We start from the raw sequence: 22,062 nt of genomic DNA on the forward strand, positions 1-22,062 counted from the left end.
CGTAAAGAAACGTCCAATAAACATATTTAAGTTCACATAAAGCGAATGTTCTCGTTCCTGCGAGTACGTCACGTTCCGCCTTTCATCGATCAGTTGATCGTCGAATATCGTGACCGGCCGATCATACTTTAATCCCACGATATAATCGAGCGCCCGCGCCCCTTGTCGTGCAACCGGCTGCAACGACGCGACGAGCATTTGCACACGGTGGCCTGTAGATTTCGTAATAATATCGATTTAGCGCGGTTCTATGCGTGCTCGATGAAATCGGAGTTTGTTCGAATTGAACCAAGCGGCGATCGGGCGCAAGATAAATCAACCCTTAAACTATATTTCTAAATTTCACATATACATATACTTCTGTCATTGACAAAAATATATTTTACGATCATGTGTTCGGAATTTAATATTTAATTAGATCTCCTCTTTTTTTCTCATAGTATAACTTAGTAATTAAAATAGAAAAATAATATTAAATCGATTCAATGACTTATACGCGATATATTCTTATACATAAAAATGTTGAATCAAAAATATAATTTCTTTATTTAATTTATATAATTTATTGTATTATAGAAAAAAAGAGAGAAAAAGAGAAAAAGATATGTAAAAGAAATAAAAATTGTATGTATACTATGAACTTTTATAATCAATGATTCAAATCAAAGAATTATGTTATGTATTAATAAATGGATTTCGGTTTAGTTTCAAATTCCTTTCGAAAAATGTTAAGAGATATTGTCCGTACTATAAAAGAATCTCTTATAATTTGAAATATGGATTATAGAAAGCGAGCTTATGAATATAGAATGTCGCGGTTTTGGCGGCAAGACTTGCGAGTTACGTTTGCGGGGCGATGTAGCTTGACAAGATTGAGGAGGCAGTACGTTGCGATTTATATATATACAAGTTTGAGGTCAACCGATATGTGCTGCTGCTACCGAAGGCATCGTTCACCTACTCTGGTTTTCGCAAACGAAAACTCGAAATTCAGCGACATCAAAAGCTGGAGAGAGGCCACATTATCTCATACCACAATGTACTTTACAATGTACCAAACAAACTAAAAGACAGATAATATTATCAAAAATATCTATCGTATATATATTATTTACAGCTGATATAAAAATTCTAGAAAATTTTCAAATTATACGAATCAATATTAAATTCTGCATCGGTTTCAGTATTAAATTTGTTTTCTGCTAAACAGTAATATTACATCCTGAAGATCAGCTGATTTTAATATAATTTTAATTTCGTTATGTTAATGCACTGACGACAGATCTCAACGTCAACATTTAAATTACTTTCGCGAGGTGATTCGATATAAAAGCATCGAATGATTAAGGTGCAAACATTGTAGGTAGAAACAAACTGGTATAATTCCGTCCAAGCATGCGACATCGGCTACGAATTAGCGAACTGAAATAATAACATGGCATGATATATGAGCTATTAATACACAACGAAAGGCGTTCCCGTATGCACAGCGCCTTAACTACGCGGAGGTAGCCGCGACCGTACCGTTGAAAAATAAAATAAAAAAAGGAAAAGAATCAGTTGTAAAGTAATTATTAATGCCAGAGCATGCAACGCCGCGCTGCTGCCAGAAACTTTTCGCTGACACGCGAATAAGCCGTATTCCTTTCGCTCTATATGCATATATCCCAACTTCGATTGCCGGCTATTCAACCATCGTTCGAATTTAGTCTTTTATTGACAACGTGTTTTGATGTAAAAACAAAATTGTTTCACATGCTTTAGGTATTTTAAGATGCAAGTAAGCGATTTTAAATATTTTTAATATATGATCTTTCTTTTAATAATATAAAATTAATGAAATTTTTCTTGATGAAAAAAAATGTATGACAATAAAATAGCAAATAATTCAAAATTTACAGCTAAATATATGTATTGTTCTATCTTGTCCTTTTACAAAAATAAAAGGAAACATAGTATCCAAAAATATCCATATACAATCGAGTGTTTCGTATATGAAATGGCTGCGTGTCAGAAATTTTAGGAAGCCCGACCGAATGCCTTCGAACCCCAAAGGCAGGGAGTCAGATATCGCGATTGCCAACGGAATCGAGCAGAAAGAGAAGAAAGTCCGTCTGCGCGCCAATCCCGTGTAAACATTTGCAATGGATTTGCGAGCTATTCAAACGGTTAAATTCTCTTAAGAATTTGGTTTGTACAGGGGTGGTGCGCCACAGGCTGCACCCCCGCCTCACGCCACCCTCGTCTATATACCGCCAACGATTCCTCCTTACCCCAAACGACGAAGACGATTTCTCCACCCCTTCAACCCCGTCGTTCTCTCACCCTTTGTATTTCTAACAATTGATATTCTTCGTAGTGTAAAGAAACGGACGGCGCACCCCTCGTGCTGCCGTCATACTCCTCGCGCCGGCCCGATGTCGAACAAATAATACGGGCGGAAAATCTGAGGAAATTACCACGACGCGGATAAATCTGCCGTCCTGTCGACTCTTTCGGTTTTCACGCCATTCTCTTTGCTCTCTGCCCTCGGGATAAATTGGAAGTAGCGGACTTCCGTTAAGACTCTCGATTCGTGCTACGATCTTGTTGAATTCAATGAGGCAATTCGCGTTTTTTTTGAATTCCAAAGAACCGGTCAAAACCGCAAACATTATATACTATAATGTAAAAACTGGATTTTTCAAATTAGAAATGTTTTCAAGTTTGAATTTTTTGAAACATATTAAGAGTGATTTTTCTTAACAAAGATGTAAAAAAACATCAAATTAATTAATTATTGTTACGTTTTTTCTAAACATTCACTTGATGTATTTATTTCATTCAAACTTATTTCTTCTACTTGATGTATATTTATTTCATTAAAATTATTTTAGATACTAGTTACCAGAGAGAAAAAGAGAAGTCTTACTTTTTGTAATAAGATTTGAACCAATATATTTCAAGGAAAGTTAGCACTAAGATCACTCGAGTCCACGAAAAGGCTGCGAATCACACGAGAGCAAGGATATCAGCGGTATCCCTTAAGGCGGCCGCGAGGCAGGAACTTTGCCGGCGAACTTCTATCAAGGGCAGAGGCGAGACCGCAACGATCAGTAGTCCTTCCCGGTAGCAGTTCGTCTCCGGTCTCACGGACGTATGTAAAGCAGCGACCGAAACAGCCGGCAGACCTCCACGACCGCTCCGGGGGCGCCCTTACCTGCTCCTCAAGACAAACAGTGGCGGTGTCTTAACAAGTGGACCAAGCTGCGCCCAAGACAAAGGGTAATTGAGGGTAGGGATTAATACCCCTATACACCAGAAATCCAGCTCTCCGTTTGCCCCCTCTCCACCCGCTCGCCAGAGTTCTAGCGACTGTATTTCTCCTTGGAAACACACACACATCCTCCTCTCTCCTCTCTTCTCTCTTTCTCTACTATCTCTACGTCAGCTTTTGGCTGACTCGCTTTGGCTGTATCTCCTTCTAGTGTCTTCGATTTCCTCTCTCATCCCTCAACGTGGTTATTCCGTATTTTCTCTCTCTCTCTCTCTCCTCTTTCCTTTCTTATCTACCATCTTCGTATCACACCGTCTTTTCCTTCTCGATGTTCCTTCCTGTCTAGCTTGAGCTCCTTCGAGAATCCCCGCCGGAGTACGACCGGGTCATCTTGCTAATTAAACAATCAAATACGGGCAGCCACCAGCTGCCCATTCCCTGCCCGATTCTCATGGGTCTTCCAGATCGATTGATTAACTTTGTCAGAACTTCGATTGTCCCCTACGAAAACGAACGATTTGCCGCTGTATGGCCAAACGTTCCAATGAATCATTGTCTATATTTTCCCTGAACATGTATTTTTGTCTCAAAGCTTTAGAATTAGAGTAACAATATAAAATACAAAAACTGATGCAAGATATCGTAAAAATTTCTATGTCCAGAAAATTAATAAAAAGTTAAACCAATGAATTGATTAATAGAAAACTATAAAAATATTATAATAGTAGAGAAAAATTTTACGTCTATTTTCAAATATATATAAAATTAATAAATGTCTGATAGAGAATTATTGAAGAGAGAGGCAGAGAGAGAGAGAGAATGTAACGTTTTAAAATTTTTAACATTTTAATTTTAGTTTTAAAAGTTACGAATGTTAGAATGTATGTTTCGTATGTAAAAATCAAGCACATTGAAAAAATTCTCATATCGCGGTATTCACTCGAAAATGAAGTTATAAATTGATTTTGCGCGGTCGAAGTTGGTGTTATCTCGACTGCGCATGCAAGTAAAGCAGAATCTCGAGCAATCCCGGAATTCGCGTTACCTCAGATCGAAAACTTGGCGAGGCCTTAACAGCTCCTTCGAGAGCAAACGTAGCGGGTCTGGCGGGCGAGGGGGGAGGGAGGGGGAAGGCGAAGCTTTACCCTCGCGGAATTATAATACAAAATGCCATAACTATCGTTCTAATCACACTTTATTCTAACTGGTCCCTCCATAACGAGGTGGCACAGTCCTTTGTGCGAGCTGCAAAGCACGCGGACGAGCAGATCGTAAAGTAGAGCCACCCCATGGGACCTAAGGGTTCTACGTTCTTAGCGCACGAAACTCGAAAGGACGCATTTGGAAAGCGTGCGAATATTACGATTACTCTCCTAAGCGCGGTTCATTACTATCGTTTGCGCGAATCATATAGATGCGAGGGGTTCTTGTGCCGCTATTCGTTAGACACGATAATAATAACGGATAAGTATAACGATCTTACTCAAAGTTAGTGACAAATTTCAGATTATGGACAATCGTGACAAAAAACAAAATGTACATATAGAAATGAAAATAACGTTATATCTATTCACTTTAATTAAATTTTAGTTGATAGAATTGTAAATACGGCAAACGGTAAATTTTTTGATGGAATTTAATTAATTTTGTTTGTTAATTTAAACATTCTTTTAATGCATGTAGAACGAGAAGTATATTACAATATATTCAATGATAGAATGAATAATGCCTTCTCTATGCGAGATATATAGAAATGTATTCAGTATTTTATTCATCTTGCGCCGTTCGGAAGTATGCGATACGAAGAGAAAAATTCCTTCTCGAACGACACACAGAGACAGGAAAGGACAATTTACGTTGACGTGCAGATACGAGCGAGCATGTACGGAACTACAGAATAACGCTGTAATATCGAATTCCACGTTCCATGTCCCGAACCATCCGACCCAAAGCAAACCTCCCCAAACATTTTATTGGAATCCTTATTCGAGCTGCCTTTCATTGCGGTTGAACTGGAATGCAAATAGGCCGGTGACACTCGATGCGGAAGAGAAACGTCGCAATATACTTATCATACGTGCGTATATTGTTTATATGAAATATGTCAGAGATGCAATAAATCTTGTAAAATTCTAACTTGTGAGAAAATATTATTTTAAAAAATAATACCACCATTATTTTAAAAAATAATTCCACCATTTGACATGACAATTTATATCTCGCGAAATACAATATCAATCTCTTAATCTTTTCGTTTCATCTAATTCACGTTAGATTAGAAAATTTATACAAGATTACTAAAATTAGTTTCTTCAAAATTAATACAATCTCGTTCCTCTCAAGCCCCTGATTATGCGGTTGATTGCATATCGACGATTAAACGTGTTTGCAGCATAATCGTTTCGGTGAGCATGTTTGGCGAAATAATCGCCTAGCAACGATATAGTGTCGTCGATGTATTAATTATTGAACCGGTCGCGCGAGTTGTGGAAGGGCCGATGGCGGTTGGTCGCGACATAGGTGATACGCTACGGAAGCGGAGAGTGCGAGAGAGGAAGTTAAATGGAGCGACGCGTCGACGAGTTAGCCAGATACACGGCACGAGATAATTGCCATTTTAAATTTTACATTTTATTACTGATCGACCCCCAGCGATAGGGCTTATTGCGTGCGTTCGATTGTAATACTTTATCTTGCGTGGCGATCTAACAACCCTACACACCGCTGCGCAGACCAACAGCCTTATTCCATCCCTTTCCCTCCCACACCGTCCTAGCTGCGTGCTTTACTCTTTCGCTCGATCCCCTCTCTTGCATATAAGTAGTACAGGTATATGCGCGTATCATAAGCAGTCAACATAGACTAAATCTTGATCACTAATGATATTTTTATTATAATGGCGAGTTAAAATATGTTTTTGAATAATATCTTCTTATATTTAATTAATTTTGTTGTTGATACCGCGTAATAAATATTTATTTTTGATTGATATTTGCGCGTATTACTCCTAAATATGTACTGCAATCGACCTGGTACTTAAAGTACAATGTAATATATCTTTGAAGAAGAAGTCTAATATATACATGTATATATGGCGTGTCGAGTCTTTGCAAATATTTCACTCTACGTACGATACACACGTTACAGGAGAAAATTGCATTCTCGCTCCTCAGAAATTGCATTCCCGCAAAAGATATGTCGTATTCGAACTGTTCATTCGGCAAGGTAATAGTTAAGCTCACGATAATTTACGAAGTCGGAGTGTGCGCAACCTTTGACCTACGAGCATCTTGCATGTAGTCATCATCAGGTGGTTATAGGTGATTAAAAGGCGAAACTACCTACAGATTCGACTGATGGGAGAGAAAGTGGGAAGAGAGGTAAAACTGGGTTGAGTTAAAGAAGAGTGGAAGGGGGTAAAGTCTATTCGCGATCGTACTTACGTACGTGTACCTGGCAATGCTACTATCGATTATTAGTTGTTATCTCGGTGAAGTATTGCAACCCCGCTAGTAGGGAGCTAAGCGAGTGAGCGAGCAAGTAACCTACCAAGCAACAACACCAAGCACCACCGCCACCCTTCTAGACGTTGCACAACCCCGTTTGCCCTCCCGTCACGCTGCGGCGCGTAGACCTCGGCCACGTACATACATCACTCGACACCGAGATAAGACTCGGATGGATCGTTATACTGCCCGGTCTATGATTAATAATTACTCGCGGGCCTTTATCAGATGCCAGACGACGGTTGAGTTACCTCGATAACAAGTAATCAAACCCCACGAACTCCATAAGCTCGCCGAAGCTTAGCGCTAAACGAACGCGTTTGTTGGATTTATTTAAAAAAGCGTGTACACGAGATTCGATTACGCGGCGAAAGCCTTGAATTAGAAACTTAATATTAATGTCGATGAAAGATAACATCTCATCATAATCGCGAAAAAAATAATAAATAAATAAGTAACGCATTTTAATATGATACGAAATAATTGCAAACTCTAAAAAGTATTAGTCGGAATTTTACGTAAAATAACGACTGTAATCAATCAATCACGTTTCAGATCTATCCTGGTAATTAGACGATAAGTTAAAATTGTTTGAAAATATAAGTCTTAGGTCTTGTTAAAAGAAATGGCAGATCATTAATTTCGAATCAAGCGAAACCCTATTAAAGATAGGAATGGTGTTCTGTCGTCCCGCGTGGCGTGCCGTGACACCTTTTCGCCCTTGTAAATGCAAATTTTATTAATAACGAGTAGGTTATATTTCAAATCGGTCCGAGTTTCGCGCCAACCGGTAATCGTGTACCTCGGATCACGCACCTCTTATTGCACGCACGCGTTTACTAACGAGAATCCAGTCCAATTTATGTATAATAGTGTAAACATGCAAGAAAGATCATAGGTTTTCGAAATACATTTGCAAAATTATTCGCCCTCTTATCCCGCGACTTCCACTTGTGTGATTGTATTACCTTACTTAAAATAAAGAAATCAAATAAGAAATCAAATTCAGATATTTAGCGTAATAAAATGTTAATTTATTACATGCGAAATAAGTTTTTGAATATTTTTTAAACTTGTTTCAAGATTAAGATAAAAAATAATTTAACACTGTCACATATTTTATATATATGTGACTTTTATTTTATATATATGTGTATATAAAGAATTATTAAGTATAAATATTTTATTAAATAAGTATTTCAAAATAAGACTGATAAGAAAATTATATACATTATATTATACAATGATATAAAGTAGCTCAAAAATAAATTATATTATAATATTATCGCAAAGATAAGTGAGCGATTAATTTTACAAATAATATGAATAGACTAATAAATAAATTAGGTACTCACCCGATGTTCCGCCGTCGTCCAATGCCTCTCCGGATTTCTTTCCTCTTTCTTTTTTATCCTTCGTTGCTTCTTCATGGCACTGACACACACTCGCGAAAATACGATTAATTACAATCGCGCGTTCACTAATAAAAAATACGACAATTACGCGGCATTTAGTATTATAACACTATTAACCTTAATCAAATACGATGTACATTTTATATTGTTATAGGAAAATATTTATGTAGTTAATATTACGGGAATTGAATCAAAATGTGTTAATTGCGAGAATTGATTAATGCAATTCACGTGAATTGATAATTGTAATCGAATATAATAATTATAGGCAACGAATTTTAGGAATTGATATTTCTTAGTACTTGTCATGATCGTACGTCGAGAGATACTGAGACACTGACAATGAGCCTCGCGCCGATTGTGAGTCTTATCGCGCACAATGGCAACAAAAACCATAACATTCTATAGGTCACAAGAAACTCGACGGGGATAACAGAGTTAACATTGTATGAATGTGATCAGATGATTGTTTGAGGACATCATAACTTCGTGTAACCTTGATATTTTCGCGTTGTGTATAAAATAATATAAAATAAAATCCATGTGCCGTATGCGATCAATGTCGAAAATTATAACAAGCCATATAAAATGTCGCGCTATCATCGTATCCTAATTTGATTAGTCTGCGCGCGATTGTAATTAACCATTTTCACGAATAAATATCATATAAGTACAAAAAGATAGCAATTAAAAAAGAAACAAAATAAAGAAGAACAAAAATGAAAGAAGAGAGAAAGAGAAGATTTAGAAAGATTAGACTGCGAAGGAACCATAAGGTTAGTAATTTATAATTTTAGCTTATTTATTACATTTACTTATTAAAAATATATTATATAAGTTTTTATTATAAGTAAATATATTATAAAATAATTAATTGTAAAATTAATTATTTTCATAATAATAACTTTATATTATTGTGTAAAATAATTTATATAAAATATGTACTTTAGATTTTAGTTTATACTTAAAATAATTTTTCAGCATATAATTTATAATTCTTTAAATTACTTATGTAAAATAAAAGTTGTTATTCATTTATCAACTTTTTAAACATGTTACAATTTTTTTTATTAAATATTTATTTAAGAAAATAAAGATGTAATTGTACGCAATTATTATTTTTTGAAATATTAGTTATACTGTGGGGAGATATTACTTTATATGAATAATATAGGTATATTTTAAATTTATCTCGTAAATCTTGCGAGAAGTATATTTTTCAATTAATTCAGAAAACATTTCAATATTAAAAGAGCAATTAATTTTTTTAACACACTTCATTGTATAGCAAACTAATATTATCATATATTTGGTTTATTTTCATAAGTTTAAAATAAGCAATAAAATCAATATTAATCTCGAGAGCAAATTAATTCAAGATTTATTTATTTTATTATCAAAACCTCACACACACAAAGAAACTGTTAAAACTTCGATTATTTTTTAAACTTATTTCGCGAGCAGTAAATTTGGAATTAAAATAACAACTTAATACTATATTATACATCCGAATTTGATTTCTCGTGATGGAATATCAAGTTAATCCTCCGCAATAATCATCTGTTAGAATTTCCTTTCAAACTACAATTCAACTTCTATTTATTCCAGAGTCGTATTACTCGATAAATACAGCATATGTAATTTTTAAAACACATATTTAATAAAAGAGCACAGAGTTAACGTACATAACGTTGTATTGCTTTGTCTCTTTCGGGATTTGAGAACAACGTTAATCGCGATTTGCCATACCTCGCCCTCATTAGAGCTAGGTCGACGAATCGCGTCCTTTTTTCGAACAACAATGACCAATCGTGGAAAATACAATAGAACAGAGACCAGGGCTATTTTTTAACTAACCGGCATCGCAGAACATGCATGTTTCATGCGCTATCATCGGCCACAATTGGATATCAATAGAATTTGCATAAAAATCTATACGTGCTTTCCCGGCCGACTAGGGTAACATTGTTCGCTCGTTCATCAGTGATGAGCCGCGTCGAGCCTTACTACGATCATCATGTTCGCTTCAGCCTGATTACAAAACGGATATAAGTAAAATATAATTATATTGTTCAGAAGATCAATTTATATATGCATATAGATAAATTTTAGTTATTTGTCGCAGCGATTTATCAGCGAAATAATAATTATTGTGTGCGATAACTGTTATATGTAGAAAAAATGCAACTGACAAGAAATAAAATATTAGAAAAAATAAAAAATTGTATAATGAATTTATATAGAAATTTCTAAGTTTTTATTGTCACGTTGGGTAAAATATCATGAATAATCGGAAAGAATTTTTATATAACTCGAGCATGTGACACACATAGCAATAAACAATTTTTGCATACTCTCTTGTTAATACACAATAACCGAGTGTAGTTTTCAATGAGAACAGTAATATTATACATGGTAATGGTAAATGAAACGCGTGAAACTTTGTATAATAAAATTAATTGCATCTCACATAAATTGATATGAAAATATTGTCCCCGATTTACGTTGAAATAAACGGAATTAATTCTGTGCGACGAAAAGTGTCACGCGTCCCCAGATGTTTTCTTTATCAAACAACTACACAATGCACTTTACCAAGTTATCTAAACATTGATAAACGTTATTCTAATTCATCTTTCGTCGTATATAGGCGCTTAATTAGACTGCCAGAAGCACGTGGGAGTTTGCAACTTGAGTCAACGTGGCAAATCATAATCTTAGATTATTCCAAGAGATCCTCCAAGCATTCTCAATTATTTTTATACATGAACTTTTGATATCAATATTGTATATATTTAATAATTATGCAAACATTCAAGGACGAATATTTTCTTATTTATTATACTACGTAAGATATTAAAGCGTAAAAATATTTATTCGTTTGAAATCATGAAATAATCATTATTTTCTACATACACCGGGATTAGCGTGAGACGTACATTTTCATTACGGATACTTCCCAGAAAATATTCGTTGTCATATTTTACTAATTGCGTGACTATATTAGCCTCGATTCCTGATACGAGATGCGTGTGCGTCTGCAGGACATGCACGTACGCACAACATGAAGCCTCCGCGGAAGAATCGCGACGGTTTCATGTCACTCCCTTCACATGGGACGAGTGTATTTTATTTGACGGCCTCACCTAAACGTCTATTCCCGGTTGACGTTGAGACGCGTGTCGACACGCCCGGAATTGAGTCGTGCATTCAATTTTAAAGCACGTGCCCGTTCCGGAAGTGGAATTGGGAGAGGTCCTCGGGGATACGCGGGGTGTGTATTGCTGTTTCCGATGTCTTATGCGAACGAAAAAAAAAAGATATTTTACATAGAAAGAATGGAAAGAAATTATTAAAATCTTTTTCCCAAAAAATAAAAAGATATTTATTTAAAGATATAAATCGTTTATCTCAAATGCATTAAAATTCCATTAAAAATCCTTGAAAAAATCATTAATATTATTTTTATTTTTCATTGTTGCATTTTTTTCCTGGAATTGTTACTCTTCAATCGATAGAATTATATAAAATAATTTATTATAATCGCGTATTCTCTCTACGTTGTTTGCATAACGTGTTCAACTTACCATTTAAAGCTCTTAAAAAATTTAAACGTTTCAAATAAACCGTTCGTTTAGGTTCGAAATTCTGTGCACGTTTCAATAACGAGAATTCGACATGGGAAATACGAACAGTCGAAATTTTCCAATTACCTGCTCGAGTAAAAACCAAAGGCGCGTATATGCTAGACGATATTCAGCGTCGAGAAAAAAGTGAAATCATTCGAAACATGGACATAAAAAAACAGCAAAGATCGGCTGTTTCGCTTTCACCGCCTTTCTCGCGAAAAGGATCGAGGGTTTCGGTTTAAAAGGCCGCTTTTGACCAGAAAGGACCCGGCGTCGTGGCAGACGCCGACGCGCTCGGCGGTTTGCAGCTGATTTCGATTGAATAATTTATGTTTCATTACGTGGGGAGGGGAGGTCCGAGCTTATAGGCGCCTCACAAACGGCGCTCGTGTGTTTTGGAGAGAAAGCCTCGACCAACATTGAGCCGGTTGAATCAGACGTCGAGCCTTTCATATATTTCCTATATCTAACCATTGAGAGCAACGTGAAAAGAATTTTGTATCGAGGTTATTGAGGGGCGCTCGACCAATACAGTAGGCATAATGATGGCCGACATCGGTGCACCCTCGTTACGAAAATGGTACAAAAAAATCCGTTAATAATTTATGATTTAAATAAAACTTTCCTTTATTTTATATCCTTTAATATAATATAATAATTGTTAAAGTGCACTTTAATTGAATTTGAATCATTTCAATATGTCTTGACATTGTCTGTCTGTCTCAATTGACATGTAAAAATATAAAAGTCACGGAATAAAACATGTTGACGGCGAAAGCTACATTAGGGAAAACTCGAATCATCTGATAAAATATAAAACTCGATTTCTTTCTGTCTCAGTGAAAAGCATCATCTAAAATATCTACAGTAAATGTAATGCGTGTATCAATATTTTATAATACGATAGAATACATTAAGAACTTCACTTCAAAAAAGCACCAATATATATCTTATCGTATCTTAAATATAAGTCGGAGATAATAAAATCTTAAAAAGTAAATTGAAAAATTTTATATATATATGCACATACGTTAAAGTTGTTTATTTATAATTACGATATTTATTATTTTATTATTTTTGCTATTAATAACAATTTATCTTATAATAAAATTAGTTCTTATAAAAAATATATGATAAAATGAGTTTTTTTTTTAATAATCGTATATATGATTTTCATTTAAAAGTAATTTTTATTTAATTCAACATAAATAACACTGAATCTAAACACTTAAACTTAGAATTTAGACAAGCTATGTAGCCGAGAATTTAAAGAGGAACGATGATTCCGCATTGGCGTTTAACCCGAGAAATCATAAGTTGCTTTCGACCCTCTCGAGATTGCACTGATCTAGGCGACCGTGATTTATCGGCTGAAATTTGAGTATCACGAAACACGCGAAATGCGTATCGCGAATCCAATATACCGTTCACGGGAGTTCCTTCTATTGGGTAGTCATAATTCACACTGGGATTCCATAACAAAAGGAACATATATACACGTACGTATCGAAATACCGGTTTATATCACCAAAAATTTGTGAAAAGAATTCGTTTCTATCGATTCCCATTGTAATTACATGTATAAACAATAATATATATATTTAAAAAAATGTAATTAGTTTAGATATAGAAGAAAATAACTATTTTTATATATCATAGAAAAAATTTAATAAAATCAAAAAACTTATACTCATCTCACACTAACAAAAGCTCTAGTTTTAAAATAAAATTTATATAATAAAATTTATATATAATCGATATATTAATGTATCGCATTTTCAATGTAAAAAACTAAAATAGGGGAAAAACATATTAAAAAACGTATATCTTAAAAATTTAAAATTCCTTCAATCATACAGTTATTCGTGAGAGATATTTAACGAATATTAAATAAATCAGGAATAAAGTAATCGCATCAAGCTTCAAACTAGGCTAGCGATATTTAATATAGATTAATATAGATTACTCTCCCTTTTATTATTCCTCTTTTCACATTAAAGGAATGCGAAACAAAGCGCGATAGCATCATTTCGATATCATGCAATGCATTGACAAGCAATCATGCATAAACGAGGATACAAGATGCAAGAACTGATTCCTCGAAGCAACTCAGTATATATTCAATGCAATCATAACTTACCCAATTAGAGAGTCGGCCATTTATCCGGAATCGGTTGAAATCACGCGGCCAAATGTTCGCCCGAAGGGGTGGACCTTAGGCAGCCGTTCAAATCGACGGCGGCAATTCGCAGCTACCCCTTTCTATCGGGGAGTTAGCGAGCCGTTTTGCATGAAGCTTCCAGTCGATAAGAAAACGGTTGAGTAGCGACCCCTTAGCTCCGGGGGTATCTACCCTACCGACTCGGGGATGATGCTTGCATCTTACGAATGCACTGGAGTAATCTCCTGCAAAAATATTAAAGAATACTGCTGAATTGCGCACAAAACTATTGTTTGTAAACTATTATTTGTAATGCGCACAAAACTATTCTAATACCGGACAATAATAATATTAAAAAGTCTTTTTATAATTTGGTTTTAAATACGCCTGCAATTTTCGTTAAAATTTATATATTCTTATATTTTTATGCTAATTAATAATAATGTCATAATATAATAAATAATAATATATAGATCTATATAAATATATAAACCTAGATAATATAGATCTATAGATATAGATTTTTATAATAAATATATAGTAAATTATAATATTATGAATCACATTAATATTTCATTTGCAATTATCGCTATTAAAGAACTATTTCAAGACAAAGAAAAACAGAATAAAAATTTTCTATGACATTTTCATAATGTCAATATATTACGTATATAATAGTATTTTCATAAAGTCAATAATAATAGAAAATGGCAAATGACTTTAAAAGTTTAATTTCGCTCGATTAAGATTAGGAAGACAGAATGATTACACGGTCATAAAAATAAAATGACATGTTCGTCGCTTTGCCGTGACTTTCTCGGTTTAAATCACGACTGTCGGGCGGATCGCGACAAGAACGACATTAAGGGCGGCTAATCTACTATAACCGCAAGTACACAACGGTGCCGATATCTGGCAATGTGTTGGTCTTCTCGTCGACACTCGCTAATGAGTGAAGGGCCACCGTGTTGCACCAGCAACCAACCTCGCTCTGGGAATGTTAACGGGCCTTTCTCGTGTCCCCGATGCATTGACGGTTATTGTTTGAACTGAATTATAGATTACGCGCGGTAAGGCAATAATAATTGCAATCATTATGCAAATACCCGACTAACCCTCGTTACGCGCGTTACTTTACCTTGCTGAATCATAAGACTACTACACGTTCCTCTCGTCTACGTGACGTAGATATTCTTTTTCTCGAGTATGCTGGCAATTTGAAGTGTGCGCGACGCATTGTTGCAAACTATTTGAGCGAAACCTTTGAGCTACAAAGAATGCTCCCCCTGGCGAAAAGTGCTGCATTTTTTTCCTTTTTCAGCACGTCAGATGCAAAAAATTTTTTTAAATGCTTAGCTTCATATATTTGACAGACAGCGAAATATGCTTACTTTTCTATCAATGTCTCGAGAAAATAACTCAAAAAAATTTTTCCAATTCAAGATTCTTGAAAAGTCTAAAATCATATTCATCAATCATATTGTAGTTTTATATATATACCATTTGTTTCCATACAAAATGTTCATGACTTGATGAATTATTTTTGTTTCATATTAATCACATTAATTTCTCTTGGAATGGAGCAATGTCTGGACAATGGACGCGCGATTACGGAGACATTTTTCACAGAAAAAATAATCAAAATGTTTTCATCGTAATGGTTTCGCGACGTACCTTCGACGTGACAGAATCGTTCGCCGAGAATAAATCGACACGCGGCCACGGGCCATTCATTCCCGTCGGCAAAAACGCATCTGTCCATTAATGTTTCGTATTCCCGTAAGATACGACCCCGGGGACGCGATTCATTTATATAATCCTGCGCGTACATGGCATGCCAATACCCGATCGACCCTTTCATGATCGTTTGTCATTCTCATACGCCCACAAATACACGGCAATGAAAGGCGTTGTTGCATTCTGTGAATCAGCGGAATTACCGTGTATAATATACAATAATTGTGCATACATGTAAAAATTCAATAATCAACATACACATAGCATAGAAAAATAAAATGGATAAAATTACTGACATATAGTAATATCTCAATATTAATTAAGCAACAGTAAATTCAGACAATATTAAATAATTCCATTAATTCTTCAATCTTTTACAACATTCTTAACTGTCTTTAAATATCAAATATTACAAATTTTATTAATTCGCAGCTTTACACGAATGCATCTAACATCAGTCTGCAAAAAACTGCTCACGCCAATCTAATTGTAAGAGGGATAATTATCGCGATCACGTTACGAGTCCGGATAGTTCACGCGCACCCTAATTCGGGTTGTTCCCTGATACGTTCGCAATAAAGTAATTAGGTTCAAATTCGCCTAGGTGTCGACGACAATTGATACAGAGCGATTCGATCGCATCAAAGTTGCGGGAGCACTCGCGTTTAATGAGATCGAACCGAGATAAAGTGCGAAACGTACGCACTTCCGGCTACATTAGCCGATTATTGCTGTGCTTCCTTCTTGATTTATGCGCGCGCAATACGACTTCTTCAGGTCTGAATTCGATTCATTAGCGAGGACACTCATCGCATTTCCAATAGGTGGACCATAAATTTCGTCCTTATCTGCATACATTGCTCGTCGCGGTAGTCCTACAAGTCATGCGTCGGCTTTAATAAATTGAAAAATCACGCTATGCTTCGCGACTAGAATCTCTCCGAGCTAATATGATTCCCTGACTTACGACGGTCCGTTATCATATCGCGGTAACAAATATATTCCATTACGTGACAACTGTGCGCGCATGTGTGCGTTCGAGATAGCGGCGTTAAAGAAGAGCACGGTGGAAAGGAAGAAAGGCAAGTGAAAATCTACTTGAATATATTTAATCAAGATTGTTTCGTAATTAGGGTAAAACATTTTTGAACCACACGTGTCTTCCTAATAAAGATGTAGATACGTCGTTTAGATCGCATGATCGACGTATTTCACGCAAACGTCAGAATTTTATTTTCAATCTGTTCATTATTTTCTCGTGTAATACTTTTAAATATATTGGATTTGTTATGATCAGAATATTTTGTTAAAATTAATATTATTCGGTTCATATATAATGCAATATTATAATTAAATTAATAACCGCTATAATCACTAATAATTTTTAATTCTACTATTAATGTGTATAAAGAAATATATAATGTTTATCCTAAGTTTTCATACATAAGTATTATCATACAAATTTTTGAAAAATGAAAAATAAAAAACATGTATGATAAATTAATATTTACTCCCTGCCAATCTTATTCTCCAAGTCACTTTTCCGATATGGAGGGAATGTAAAACGCAAAGGAGAACTCGCTGAAAAACGCTCTCATATTTTTCCATAGGACCAAATAAATATATGCGAATACGTCGGAATTTTGTCGGGACAGAGAATGAAGGGGGAAACAGGCAGACGTGCCGCAGTCAGATAGCGGAAGTAGTAGACGACAGCTTCCGATGGACCGCATTGTGTACGAATCACATGCAAAATGTAGGAGCCAAATATGAATACGTCTCGACAATGGCCTCCTCCGATTTTGTTTCTTTCGATCGTATCTCACGTAATCGTACAGAACGATGTTCGAAGGGTACATAATTTTTGAATAGCAAACTTGAACGTCCTCGCGTCAATCGAACCACGATGGAATATTATTTCCTCGCGAAAGACAATCTTTTTTCCAAAACGATTGAATGCTATTTACTTACAACTATAGTTAATGCAAATAAAAATATACATAGTATATGTATGTTAAACGATATTAAAACAAATATAAATAATAATATTAAATTGTAACAATATTAAAAAAGAAAGTTAATTTGCATAATGCTTCATATTATTCTCGTATAAAAGGCTATATAACATATATATAATCAATAATACTAATATATAACTATGACTATATAACATATATATAGTCAATAATACAAATATTATTCATTTTTTGAAACTCATGTCATTGTTTAATTACCATGATATTTTCGAATCTTTCGTGTCAGATTTTTTCCATGCATGCAGAAGACAGTCTGTCCAAAGTCGTCTACATGTGACGGTGCTCAACGGCAGTATGTATGGACAATGTGGGTGATTCTTTAAGCGTGAAATAAATAACTCGGAGGGCTCGGCCGAAAACGTGACGCGAGCCAGTTTTCGGACCCTCCAACGTCACGTTAACGAGAAAAAACCAAGGGAGCACATTTTAACGTCAACAATTAAAAATATTGTACATATATTATCGGGCTCACCTATTTGCCGCACAGCCGCGAGGGTCGTCTTCGCTCATTCTTCACGATTACAAACTTGTTTTAGGTACGCTCGCGGCTGTCGTAATTATAACAAGCACACGTACGTGACATTATACATGTTGGACACGTATGTAACCACCGCGCATAGAGCGGCATATGCTATGTCATATTTTATATCTTTATAACGGAAAAAGAATGCTTTTCATTTCTTATATAATATCTATTTTCCTTCCCTTTCGTTCTTCTATGGAAATCATGTCATGTACGAATGCTTTCGATTAATTTAATGTACGAATACCCATATTATTTTAAAATATGAGCAATTTCGTAATTGTTATAATAATAATAATCTTTATTCTCTCTCTTTTTCTTTCTCTATTTTCTCTTAAATGATTTAAATAATTTCAGAAAATAAAGAAATATTTTAATTATTCTATTATTTTCTTAAAACTGAGATAGATTTACTACATATCGCGTCAATAATATTTAGATTAAAAAATTTAATTTTAAATTCATAATTTAAAAAATTGTTTTAATTATATAAATATTAATGCTATGATATATATGCTATATATGCTATATATGCTATGACAGATATATAAATATTTGAAGTCATTTATAATATCCTTATTATTAGACCAAAAATTTTAATGACATTATAACATAAATTATTAACGAATGTGTAAAGGATATGTCCGATATGTCTATAGAAATATCGCGTTTTCGTGCGCGTTTTTCTCTCCTACGAAATGAGCTGCTCCCATCTCTCATTTTGGACAGGGCTTCTCATCGCCGACTCGCTCTTATCTTGATATTTTTAGGAGGGTATTTTCCAGTGCTGCACGTTCTTTTCATTTCATTTAAACGGTGAACAGAGAGAAAGAGAGAGAGAAGACCGTTCGTTCAGCGCTCTTGCAACGGATAGCGCCACATTTTCATTAAGGCTGTTGATTTATTGGCATAGTTAGCCCAGTCGACCTCGCTACAGCCTCGTTCTCTTTGAAAAGAAGAGCTAAGGTCTACTTCTCAAGAATTTTTTCACACGTAAAAATCTATAAATATCTATACATGCTGCTATAGTTTTGATCTTATAGTCACGTTATTAAGAAATGCAACGGTAAATGCCGTTTATTATATTGTTGATATCGTTTCTCCTTTAAAATTAAGAAAATAGATCAAATTAACATGGATATATCAGAGAGTGCTATTAATAAAGATGAATTAATTAATGTACTTAATTAATATAAACATTCTCTAAACTATATTATTTGTAAATTTATCTTCTATATTTTTTCTAAATTTTGACATAAGAAAAGAATCAATAGCAGAGTGCAAAGAGCGATATTAACATTAGCAGCAGTTCTTGAAGAAAATATAACAGTACGCTAACATTTTATCTTTATTCGGCTAGTCACTAGCATGTGTCAATTAAATTTAGGAGATCCAGTCTCGCCGTGAGAAACCTGAAGAAACCAATTGATAAATCGAACAGCCCCGAAAATAAAGCAATCTGTGGCGAGGCCGACGAAATTTTGCCAGTGGCTACCAGACGCGAGCACCATTTATATAACGTAAAGGATAGCGGAACAGAAAGGATTCGCGAAAGGTGGCGGCTAAAGGGAAGACGAATCGACGACACCACCGTGCCAGCCCACAACTGACATCTTCCATACGTCAAAGCCCCGTCGACTCGTCTTTCCGAGCCTCCGAAAATGTTTCACCTTCGTATCTGGATTAAAGAGGGTGGCGAAAGATATTTTATCTTCTCCTCTCTTGTACAGGAAAACGAAAGAGTATCCGAAACACTAAATAATTAAGTTAGTTATACATATATGATTTTATATATCTGTATATATATTTGTACTATTTATACATTGCATTTTTCGCAATACTTTTAATAGACTCGAATATATTAACAAAAGCAAAGAAATACAAATTATTATTTCAACATTTTAATCAAAATGTAATTATTTTCATAAAATTTTAAATGTGCTTTACTTGAGAATTAATTTAAATTAAAATTTGAAGCAAATTTTATTTGTTATATAAATACAAGCATAAATCGTACTATAAAATATACTGTGTGCGATCATGTCTGAAATTGAATTCTTCACTTAGAATTTTTGACCCCAAGACTACGTATGAAACTTTACATTTTCCAGAGAGTGGCGAAATCATTTCAGAGAATCCCGATTGCTACCGCATGCGGGCGCGTTTAAAGTCGTACTAATTAACACGGCAGCGATTCAAGATGTCGGCCGCGCAATGGGGTGAGTCGAGAAGGAGGAAGTCTTAAGGCAGCGTGTTCTCTCCAGGGAGCCAAGTGTTAGGAGAATTAACAGCAACCCCTGATCTTGGCCCTCTATGCTATCTCCCTAATAATAAACTGGTAATTCCCAATGCCCCTATAAGTTACTCCCTTTCAACGCCACAATGACCTACGAGTGCCAAGACGTATTGTCTACCGGGTGTTCGTGATCTGTTCTATCGTGCTCTTCATCCTACAGGCTATTAGTTGATTGAATGAGAAAAACGAGCCAAAAACAGCGCGAAGGAGAAACGTCATTTTCATACGTATGACACCGAAACGATAACGTCGTTATATAGCATGACATTGATTATTGCGATACTTTTGACAATCTTTCTTCATTATTATACGATTTTTCAAATGTAAAATATTTTTCTTAATGTGTGCATATATTTTACAATATCTCTACACAAAATATCTTTATTACTGTAGTAATTTTCTAGTAAAAATCCTCGTTACCTAACAACATCAGTATTTGATGCACTCTAAAATTTTTTTAAATCATTATTCTCTCTCTTTCTCTCTTTCCTACTCTTCTAAGCATTGAATAATTAAATTATATCAAACAAATGGCGAGAATACAACACGAGAATATATTAATTAATAAACATAATCATAATATAGAATAAAGAGATGTGTACTCATGAAATGAATATAGAATTATTATATATTTATAACAAACTAGACCACACGGGAGGGCCGAAGCGGTTAATAAATTCTAATGATTTCTTGAGCAAACAAAATTTGCTAAATCTCAACTTTGGTTTACCGTGATGTAATATTGATGATTGCCGGTTTCGCGTGCATTCTCTCTTCCGGGGCATTTAGCGAAACTTACTCTCCACCGGATGTTAATTCGCACTCTGAATGAATTCATCATGATTTCAGTGCAATGTTCACCCGTTACATCGTTACGTTACAAGCCTCGTGTATCCTAGAATGTGCACACCTTCATCATAGACATCCACCATGGCCTGTAAAGTACCGTGCTTTCCGTACCGAGAAGGGGAGGAAAACGCGAGTACGAGAGAAGGAGCGGATGTTGGTTACAGGATAGAGAGAATGAGGAATTGTAAACTTCCAAGAGGAAGCTCAACCTCTCGACCGTCTCAACCGGTTAAATTTATGGTCATAAATTCCTATCCAATAAGAAGCGAGATCCATGTATTCTCTAACGGTAACAATATATATACAAGTAGTATCTAAACTTATACACACAACAAGAATTCTTCAATAATTAAAATAAATTCCAAAAATATGCAATTATATGAAAAATAAATATTCTTTCTTATATAAATATAAAAAAGAATAACAAGTTTTTTTTAAATAACATTATTTATATAATATTATTGCATTATACCAGCTAAGATATTAATTTATTGTTAATTTTTCTAGATATTTTCATATGAAAATTATTTACTATTAATTATTGAAATATGTACACGTGCATATATATCTACTTCTAGTTAATAATTTGAAAAGATATGTAACGATTTTTAAATCATAGTTCTTCATGCTCGATGTATTATGAGTTATTATATA

At 34.7% G+C, this 22,062-nt stretch overlaps 1 long non-coding RNA gene across 9 annotated transcripts in view; it reads right to left on the reverse strand.

The window, feature by feature from the left end:
* The window catches only part of LOC145960611 (uncharacterized), a 176,381-nt gene that overhangs the window by 150,378 nt on the left and 3,941 nt on the right, over window positions 1-22,062 (reverse strand). For 7 of the 9 annotated variants that reach the window (XR_014435425.1, XR_014435421.1, XR_014435427.1 and 4 more), the window contains exon 3: window positions 13,947-14,212. This is a non-coding gene — a long non-coding RNA (uncharacterized LOC145960611). Of the gene's footprint in view, window positions 1-8,117; window positions 8,936-13,946; window positions 14,213-22,062 lie in introns of those variants that run through there. The other 2 variants (XR_014435423.1, XR_014435428.1) reach the window with 2 other exon arrangements.

This window comes from Camponotus vicinus, unplaced genomic scaffold (genome assembly GCF_025532165.1).
Source record: "Camponotus vicinus isolate PSW18456_S1 unplaced genomic scaffold, iyCamVici1.0 SCAF_10, whole genome shotgun sequence".
NCBI lineage: Eukaryota > Metazoa > Arthropoda > Insecta > Hymenoptera > Formicidae > Camponotus > Camponotus vicinus.